Raw genomic sequence first — 10,556 nt, forward strand, 5'->3', positions numbered from 1 at the left:
GAATATAAAAAGCATTTCCATAACATTGTACAATTTTTTAAAAATGATTGTACATGAAACTCCAAATCTGTAATACACAGCTTGCTATTACTTTCAAATATACAACAAAATTATCAGTAATTTTTTTCTCTTCCCCCACCCTACAGATGGCTACCATTAGATAAAAATAGATATACATATATAATTTATACATATGTATATATGTATTTATACACACATACATATATATGTAAAATTTTCTATACATACTTCTATTTATCAGTTCTTTCTCTGGTTGCATATTTATATTCCTAGAACTTAACATAGTGCTTGGCACTTAATAAATGCTTAAATTAAAAAAAATCTTTCATACATAGTATAAAAAGAATGATAATAATAATAGCAAGAATGCTAAAATATAGAATGACCTGAGGTTGCTGAGGAAAAGAATAAAAAAGGATATTGTTTATTGATTAATTTATTGCTTATTTGTTGTTAAACCCATATGGGGAGAAAAATAATTTCTTTTTTTTTTTACTGAGTATGCTTGAAATTATGATAACCTAATCACAGAGAGAAAGAAGAGCTACTCAATTTTTATTTTCTTTCTGTTTTCTCTACTAAAGAGAATGGCCTTTGTTCTGGATATGGCAGAACAAAATGATTTAGGAGAAAAAAACTGATATCCAAAATAAGGTGTAGAAAGATCATGTAACTCTATTGGATGAATTTAAGTCAGCTAATCCAGATGAACTACATCCTTCTTTACTGAATATAATTGACCTATATGATTAGTGACCAATGTCAGTGATATTTGAAAGATTAGGGCAAAAATTTTCCCAGACTTCCCTAATTCTCTAAACTTCCCAAAATGAGTTATGTGCAAGAGGGTAACTAACTGCAACTGTCTCCAAAGACAAAAAAGGAAAACAAGGTGACAACTTGATATTTTAACAGAAGAGAAGGCTAAATTTTAAACCACCAACTCTGTACATACTTGCAAGGTCTTACAACAACAGGGCCTGAAGACTTGTACTCTGAGATCCCCAAACAGATCTACTCACTTTTTGCTGCAATCTCTCTCAGCATGCCAGGCCTATATTCCTACTAATCAGTTCTATGTCACTGGCTGAAAATCTCAACTCTACTCACTCCACTCCTTTTTCAGAGGAGGGGAGGTATGGGAAAGCCAAAGCTTTCCAAAATGTGATCAGATTTTCTGATTTGTAAACATTTTGAAACCATCAACAGAATCTCAAAGAGAACTAAATCCAGAGACAAAGAAGAATGGGGGCAGCTAAGTAGCACAGTAGGCAGAATGCCAGGCATAGAGTCAGGAAGACTCATCTTCCTCAATTCAAATCTGGCCTCAGACACTTACTAGCCCTGTGACTCTGGGCAAGTTACCTTGCCCTCTTTGCCTCAGTTTCCCTATCTATAAAATGAGTTGGAGAAGGAAATGACAAATCACTGCAGTATCTTTGCCAAGCAAAACCTAAATAGGTTCAAAAAGTGTCAGACATGATTGAAATAACTGAACACCCACTAGGAAAAACATACATACTGAAATATATTGACTAGTTTCAAGAGAACATTAAAAGAAAATAAAAATTAGAAAAAGACATGCATGGGATTAAAACACCACCAAATGACTACAGAGGGATCTTTTAAAAATTGCTCAAATACCAGGAAGATGAAGATGAAAGTAGAACTTAAATAGAAGTGATAGTAGAGGAAACCTGAAACACCTAAATCCCTCAACTCATCCCCTAAGTAAAACAATGTTTTGGAGTTTGGGTTTAGATTTCTTGTGTTGTTTTCTTTGTGTATAGTGTTTTTGTTGTTGTTTTAGTGAGTACCTACAGAGAAAAGTAGGGCCTAAATGGGAAAGGGGAGGGAGAGAGAATGAGTCAATAGTAAAACAAACAAACAAAAAAGTAACCTAGCTCCTGTAATCTCTCAGAAAGAAATGGGGCAATGGAGAGAGGACCAGAGTTCAAATTTGCTTTCAGACACTTACTAGTTGTGTGTCTCTGTTTATGTCAGTTAATCTCTTTTTATCTCAATTTCCTAAACTGTAAAATTAAGATGATGACCACAACACCTCTCCACCAGGATTCTTGTGAGAATCAAAGGATATAATAATTGTAAAGCACTTGGCACATAGTAATAAACACATATTTATTATTATTATTTCTTGGTCTGTCTTGTGGAACCAAGAAAATAATTTCAAATTCTGCTTTTCTAGGACAGCACTTTAAATATTTGAAGTCAGCAGTCATGACCCTCCTGCCTCCCCATGCTTTTTTTATTACTTAGGTTAAATAATCAGCTTGTCTGTTCACTTCCTGGATTGTGTTGACCAAAACTGGACATGATATTTCAGATGTTATTTGACTAAGGCAGAGTAGAGTACAAATGACAATTCCTTCAAAATGCACCCTATAACTCAATTCAGCCCAAGGTCACATTAGTTTTCCAGTTGCCTTTTCATACTGATGAGTAACCTTGAGTTTGTTTTGTAGTCAAATCCAGGATTTGTTTGTTTGTTTGTTTTTGTCATGAATGATTGTTGAAAGATTTGAACTGAGGAAGATGAATCTTCCTGACTCCAGGTTTGGCATTGTACCTACTATGCACTACTCAGGTGCCCCATTTTTCTTTGTAGTTTCATTTATTTGTTTTTATGATTTTGTTGATGGTTTTTACGTACTTACAAATTGGAAAACCTGATCACATCTTGTTTTGTTTGGAAAACTTTGGCTTTCCCATACCTCCTCTCTTCTAAAAAAATGAATTAAGGGGATGGCTAGGTGGTGCAATGATTAGAGCACTGGCCCTGGAGTCAGGAGAACCTGAGTTCATATCTGGCCTCAGACACTTAACACTTACTAGCCATTCAACCTTGGGCAAGTCGCTTAACCCCAATTGCCCTGCTTTCTGCCCTCCAGAAAGCAAAAAAAAAAAAAAAAAAAAGGAGTGAAGTGGGCGAGGTGGACACATGCTGCAGCAATGCTTTTGGGGTATATGGGTATCAGGGAAGACTAGTTCTTTTGGTGTCAAGGTTTTGGGGCCCTTTTCAGGTCAGTTTTCTACCTTTAGTATCTACCTGTATCTCAAAGAAACTATATATAGCATGTGCAATGAAAAGAAATAAAAATAAATAAATAAAATAAAACATTTTAGCAGATAGGGTAAACCAAGTTGAGGGTAATAAACAGGCCTCATGTCCATCAGTGAGTTAGAGGGTTTCTACCCAAGGCATGTGAAGATTTCTTCAGCAGAAGCGAACAATTTGTTCAAATGGGTCAGGAAGGTGGCAAAAGAAAGTACTATGGAGTGTTTAGATATCAAAGATGTCAAAGTCATCTACTGCATCCTGAGCCATCACTAGTCATCTTGACTTTTGTTTTGCTACTGAACTCTGATGACACTGGAAGAGAGAGTAATGCTCATAACTTTGCATAGTTCAGTCTCACTTAAATCCAACTTATACGAGTCAAAAGACATTGCCCATGCAATTTTAACATTTTTATCTACCTCAAAGTCCTGCAGCAATGGGCAAATGACAAAACATCAAGTACAAACACAATGGGAAGTATAGTCACAATCATACACATGGGTAGCCCAGGCCATGGGCTTGTCCTCTCACTGGGCTGAAGCAACAGGAGGATTCAGTAGCCTTATGGATGTAGTCTTTTTGAAGGAATGCACCACTCACCTCCCGGTATGAGAAAAAAGCTACAGAAGGAGTCCTAAAAATTATCTGCTTTACTAAACATAACTCTGAATTGCATACCATATCAGGCAGGGTGTAAGAACAACACAATATTCACAGCACCCATGGTCGCTATGAATATGCTGGTGTAGTTGTGATTCACAAAATGTAACAGGCTCTCCATGTGGAAGACAGAATCAAAGCATTTGTTCAAAAATTCAGAAAACCGAGTCCCCAAACCAGAAAGTCAACATCATTATGGTAACCATGAAGTTGCCATACATAGTCAATGTGGCAAACACCCACATTTCCAAGCCTTCAAAACAAAACAGGCTCCCTAAAGCAAGAATCTTCCTTTCTCACTCATTCCCTCAAGCAAAGATACTCCTCTCCTCACTCACGGTAATTCCTCGTTCTCCATGCTGCTCACTCCCAGTAGTTATCATTTCCAGCAGTTCTGGCTGCCTCTATAAGTTCTCAGGAGCTCTGGCTGGCTCTCAGAAGTTCTTAATTTGGTTCTCAGAAGAAGTTCTGGCTCTCTAGCTTGGTCTTTTCCTTATATATGTATTAGCCGCTTCCTGTTCTGGCACTTCTTGTTACATCTGCAAGTTCTGTGGGATTCACAAGTTCTGGATCTTAATGCTTGACACAATCATGAACTTGTAACAAGGTGCTAAATACCTGTTTGCTTGCCAGTACAAGGGGCATGGAAGATCTTCAAATCCCATTACCATTACACAGGGATACTACTCTTTCCTCAAAACACAAAAAAATAAATGTACAAAAAACTTTAACAAAGATGATCCTCCTCATCATTGAGTTCATTGGTGCATAGAATGTTTACATGCTTATGGGATAACATGAAATCCAATAGATCTGAAATACTTCTTGTCCCAAAAGAAGTCACAAAATATAGCATCAAAATAGCACCTCTGAGTGAGACAGACTTGCAAATGAAGGCCCGTTTACTGAAGTCAGAGCTAGATACATGTGTTTGCTCTGTAATGGCTGCAGTGATGAGGAGTGCTGAGAAACTGATATAGGTTTTGCAATCGAAATGAATCTAGTAAACAAGGTTCTACGCCTTCCCAAAGAAGTGAACAACAGGTTCATGATAATGTAATTGCCACTTTCAGGAAAGTGTCAAACCACCATCATCAGTGTATATAGTACCACCATGACAAACTGAGGTCAAAGGAAAATAAATGTGAAAATGTGGGGACCCTCATCATAAATGTCCTGAAAGAGGACAAGCTTGTAAGTTTAGGTAACTTTAATACCAGAGTAGGTATAGAGTATCAGGCACGGTAGGGGGCCCTTAGGAGGAATGGAGTAAGAAAGAGCAACACCAATGGCCATGTACTACTAAACACTTGTTTATTTCATGAATTTAACATCAATACTGTCTTCAGTTTACCTAAACACAATAAAACTTCATAAATGCATTCTTGCAGCAAAGATTGACATTTAATAGACTATATCATTATAAGGAGAAAAGATGAGAGAGTAACAAAGGTAATATGTGACACAGAGTGCTGGACTGATTATAGACTTATCCCCTACAAGTTAAATATCCTCCTCATTCAACCAAAGTCATGGCCCCAAAGCAAGGTGACTACAAGAAGACTTATTATCAATAGATTAGAGTGCTTCTCTGAGAATGAACAGTTTATTATTAACTTGAAGAGAAAGCTGAGCCAAAACATTGGAAATTGTGGAACAGAAAAGCAGTGGGTAGCTTTCAGACATTTGGTGTACAGAATTGTATTTCCTCATCTGGGCCAAAAAACTCACAAACATCAAGATTGGTTTGCTGAAAATAATGGGGAAATTAAGAAGCTGCTGAATGAAGAATGAGAATTCCACAGGGTTTAACAGCAGGGTAGTTTCTCTGTCTCTCAGAAGGCAACATTTAACACCATCAGAAATAAAGTGCAAATGAGACTTAGAGAGATGTAAGAATCTTGACTCTGTAAAAAGGAAGATGAAATTCAGATTTCCCACCTACAGTAACACTCTAAAATGCTTTTATGATGCCCTGAAGGCTATTTATGAGCCAAAGACATATTGTGCTTCTCAACCTCTCAGTGCTGGTTTGGTAGTCACTTTGATTAGTGGTAGGGGCATGACCTTGGACAGATAAGCTGAATACTTCCATAGTGTTTGCAAATGACCTTCAGCAAGCAATTCTCAACTCATTGACTTTATACTTCAGGTTGAAGTCAATCCTTTTCTAGATGAATTTCCATTTGAAGAAGAGATTTTTAATGCCATTAAGCTCCTTTTGCATGGCAAAATGTCTGATACTGATTCTCAGATTTACAAGGCTAGGGATTCACTGCTCATACAAAAGCTGATAGAAATCTTCTAGGTTATATTAAGAGAGGAGTTCATCTAACAAAAGTTAAAGGATATCTCTATTGACCATCTATATAAAGGAAAAGAAAATAACTTGTCCTATGATAATCACAAGGGAATCTCTCGGTCATTACAGGCATGAGTCTTACCAGAGTCCTCTTTAATTGGCTGATCCTTCCCCTGGAAGAAGGTACCCTACCACAGATCCAGTATGGCTTCAGAAAGGACTGAGGAATGGTTGATATGTTGTTTACTGCCTGCCAACGGCAGAACTGCCAAGAGCAGAACAGAAGTCTGTACACAACATTTCCTTTTTATTTTGGTCTTTATTAATTTGTTTACTTTTAGTTTACAAGATTAATTTCTGCAGTTCCTTGTTTCAAATTTTCTCTCCCTCCCCCACATTTCCCCTCCCATGGCGGCATACAATCAAGTATAGTATCTGCAAATACTTTCACATTAGGCATTCGTCAGGCTATAAAGAAGGATTGTATTAGATGGAATGAACAATGGGAAAGAGGAAACAAAACCAAACAGGAAAAAGAAAAAGAGCAGGTAGTTTGCTTCAATCTGGGTTCAAACTCTGTTCTTTCTCTGGATGTAAACATCTCTCTCCTTCACAAGTCTTTTGGGGTTGACTTATAACCCTGGATTTCTGAGAAGAGTCCACTCTATCAAAGTTGGTCGTCACCCATATGTTGTGTCTGTAATTGTGCACACAACATTTCTTGATCTAACCAAGGCCTTTGATACAGTTAGTCTTGAGGGTTTGTGGAAGATCATGGAAAATTTTGGTTCCATGAATGTCAGCTTCATGACACATGCTTGTCTAGGTTCTGGATAATGGACAATGCTCTGGTGCCTTTCCAGTCATCAATGGGGTGAATCAGCCCTGTTCTCTACCAGCTAGTACCACACCATCCTTATATGGAACCATTAGTTACAGGAAGTGGAGATATTTTAAAGACTGTGGATAAATTCATTTACCTTGGCAATATACTTTCCAGGGATGTACACAGATGATGAGGTTTATGCATGCATTGCTAGAACTAACTCAACGTTTGGAAGACTCCAAAAGAAAGTGTGGGAGATGAGATACTAGGATGTCTAGCAAACTGAAGTTCTTCAGAGCTGTTGTGCCGACTTCATTATTGTAAGTCTATGAAACCTGGACAGTATATCAGTGCCATGCCAGGAAACTGAGTCACTTCCATTCAAATTGTTTAGGAATATTCTGAAGATCACCTGGCAAGATATACAGTACTAGACACTGAAGACCTTTCTCAAGTTGAACAGCCAAGCATTCATACCCTAATGCAGATGTGTGGGATAAAAGAGTTCAGAGTCTGAATCTCAGATCAGAAAAGGTCTTTATTATTTCTCACGAGAAAGGACCTTCTGCCCCTGTAGTTCAAATGGCTTCTGCCAGGGAGGGAGCAGCAGGTAGAAGCAAGCCATGGTTATTTAACCTTCTAATGCAGAAACCCAACCCCCCCCACTGGTCTTTACTCTCATTGGTCAGGAGGCCGACCCAGAACCTAAGCAAGGGAATCTATTTTGAAGACAAAGGGCATGGAAATATGTGGGTGTCCAATGAAAGTCCAGGAAAGCAGTTTTATCCTTATTTGGCATATCTTGTGCTGAGGTGACACTGGGAGGTTCTCCATTGCTGTAAGTCCCAGATTCCTGTAAGGTCAGGTGACCTGTAAACTTAGGCCTAGTGGATGCTGAAGCCACTCTAGATTTGATTTTTCAGAATGGGGAAACTTCACTGCAAATTATCCCTCACAAATCCCCCCTGTTCTTTTATACCTTTTGAAGTTTCCCCACTTCTCTTAATTCTAATTACCCTTGACACATTGACAACATATAAGGAGGCAGTCCCCTTTAGGAGTACAGATACAGAAAATCAAAAGAAAACAATAACAAACAATTGTCCTTTCAAAGTCCAAAAGTCTCTTTTCACACTGCTGTCCGGCTCTAAGGAAGTGCTCTGGTCACTTAGCATCATCCATTTTCAATCCTGCATCCCATTCTCTCTTTCTTCCATCTTCTTTCATTCATTTACCTACAAAAGGAACCTTGGTACCAATTTAAATGACCACTCCAGAACCCTTATTCTTACAAAATTAAAATTGGACTCTTGGTCAATTGTCATGAACACACATTAAAAGCAGTTTCCTATATTTTGCATTAATCCATTATTAATTCCTCCCCCGGGAGGATGGGATTTCACTAAGGGATTTACATTAAGCTCACAATTAAAACAATTAAAATTTTACCAAATAGTTCAAAAATTATCCTCCTTTTAACAATGACTACATATAACAAAGTTGAGACAAGTGTGATACTAAGTAAATAAAAGAATATTCCCACAACCTCTTGACCTACCTGTCTTCATATAATTACAAAGGACCCTGACTCATATAGGAATACCTATACTAAACCCTAAACCTAATAGCTTTATCTTATAGTAACTTAAGATGTACCAGAATCAAGTATTTAATAGATTTGTTGTTGTTTATTTCTTTTTTTTTAAGTAACATACTAACTTTTTTAATACAGTCTGATCAGATAAAATCGCGTCACGCGGCAAAACCGGTTTATTTCAACGCAACACAGGCGTGGTACAGTGTCCCCCAGCTCCTGGCTCCTCCCCTCCGTGGGGCACCCCAATGGAAACCAAACTCCTACAACCCGACCAGACTGGCATTTTTTTAAATTTTGCATAAAACTATTTCTTCCATAGACTTAAAACCATCAGCTAGCCAAGTTATTATTTATGATACGCCTAAAAAAATTTTAATACTAACCCTAATGTGACTGCTGCTTAAAAAGAGCTTGGTATGTCCCTTGGACTGGCTTTCAGTAGCAATTCACTACAACAGGTCCTAAAAATAATAACAATAATAATTAGAGAAAAAAACCTGACAGCAAGTGGGATGGCCAAAGTACCAAAAGAGCAGCCGCATGCTTGGTGGCCAGAGCGCCCCGGCCTCGGCGGGGGCTCGGCGATCTCGCGGCCCGGCCCAGCTTCTCAGAGTCTCTGAGGAGGACCACGGCCCGCCATCTGCTAGATGCTACAGGCTTCTGGAGTCTTTCCGAACAGCTGGGAATTGATCAGTGTTTGCAGGTGGGGGGGGACTTACTGCGGTTTCTCGGGTGGAAGGAAGGAGGGAGGGAGGACAGGGAGAGGGCCGGCTGCCGGGGCCGGGTCCCTCAGGGAGTCTCCAGCGGGGGAAGCTGGTCCAGGCGAGGCGTCTGTAGTGTTTGGCTGTCGTGATGCCTGTCCTCGGCTGCAGACTTCCCCGCGCGGCTCCGGTCTGAGGCACTACCTCTAAAGAGCTTTTGGGAACAGGCTGGGGCAGGTGCAGGGGGAGTCTGGGTATTAGAAACGAAGAAAACTCAGCTACAGAACCCAACGCGTCGCTCGTCCTGGTGTGCAGCCTCTCGCTACCCGGGGGGGCAGGCCTGACTCACTTCCCCTCCGGCCCCAGGGGCTGCTGGTCCACCTCCGGGTCCATGAGCTACGAGGCGAAGGCGGACTGCACGATCTGAAAGCCGAAGGACTCCAGGAGGGACATGTTCTGTTGGGGAGAGAAGGGGGAGCCCAGGGCGGGGCCCAGGTCCCCCAAGGGCCCCCCGAGGGCCCGCATATGCACCTTCTGTATGTGTTTGTTCAAGTAGGACTTGGATCGGAAGAAGCTCCCACACTCGGGGTAAGGGCACTTCTTCACCCCGTCCGGCTCCATCTTGTTTTTGGGAACGGCCATGTCACAAGAGAAAGAGCCGTTGGTGCTCTGCTTCTCGGGTGTCTTGAGGTCGCTGGCATCCGAGAGGTCGCCGTAGGAGTCAGAGCTCTCAATCGGGTCCTGATGTGTCCATTTCTGGCCTTCTCGATTACAGATACTGCAGAAGTTGCTTGGTCCTTCGCTGTGTTTCTTCAGGTGGTCTGCCATGTACGCTGCCCACAAGTACTTCCCACACACCTGGCAGGGCACCTTGTCTTCGTGGCAGGCCAGGTGGGAGCGCAGGCGGTCACGGGTGGCAAAAGATGCATTACAGGTCTGACAGGTGTAGGCCTTTCCTTTTCTTACAGGTGAGGCCTTTCCGACGTGCGCACCTGCTTGATGTGTCCATTGAGGTGATGCGGCCTGGAGAAGCCTTTGCCGCAGCTCTGGCAGATGTAGGGCTTGCCCACGGAGCCGTTGTGGGAGCGCACGTGGTAGGACATGCGGTCCTTTCTTTTCTCTCAACTAAAAATGTCACTGATTTAAGCCCAACAATTAATTCAGTCAATCGTGTTAGTACCCAATTGTTCTTTCATCACTGAAATACACTGTGACCACATTCCACACAGATACACCTTTTCTACAGGAACTTTATAATCCCAACTTCAGTCCATGGGATAATGATTCAATATTGCATTTGTATCCTTATTTCCTTTCCTTCTCAAATTTGATTGAGCTATTACTTACAAAATCAAGTTGCAAATCTTTCT

At 40.5% G+C, this 10,556-nt stretch overlaps 1 pseudogene; it reads right to left on the reverse strand.

Annotated features, from left to right (window-relative positions):
• Positions 1-9,582: 9,582 nt before the first annotated feature.
• LOC138150903 (POZ-, AT hook-, and zinc finger-containing protein 1 pseudogene) lies at positions 9,583-10,127 on the reverse strand (annotated as a pseudogene).
• Positions 10,128-10,556: the final 429 nt, after the last annotated feature.

Source organism: Petaurus breviceps, unplaced genomic scaffold (assembly GCF_028583685.1).
Source record: "Petaurus breviceps papuanus isolate PSGF00001 unplaced genomic scaffold, PetGlider_PUasm1.0 90895, whole genome shotgun sequence".
NCBI classification, from domain to species: Eukaryota; Metazoa; Chordata; class Mammalia; order Diprotodontia; family Petauridae; genus Petaurus; species Petaurus breviceps.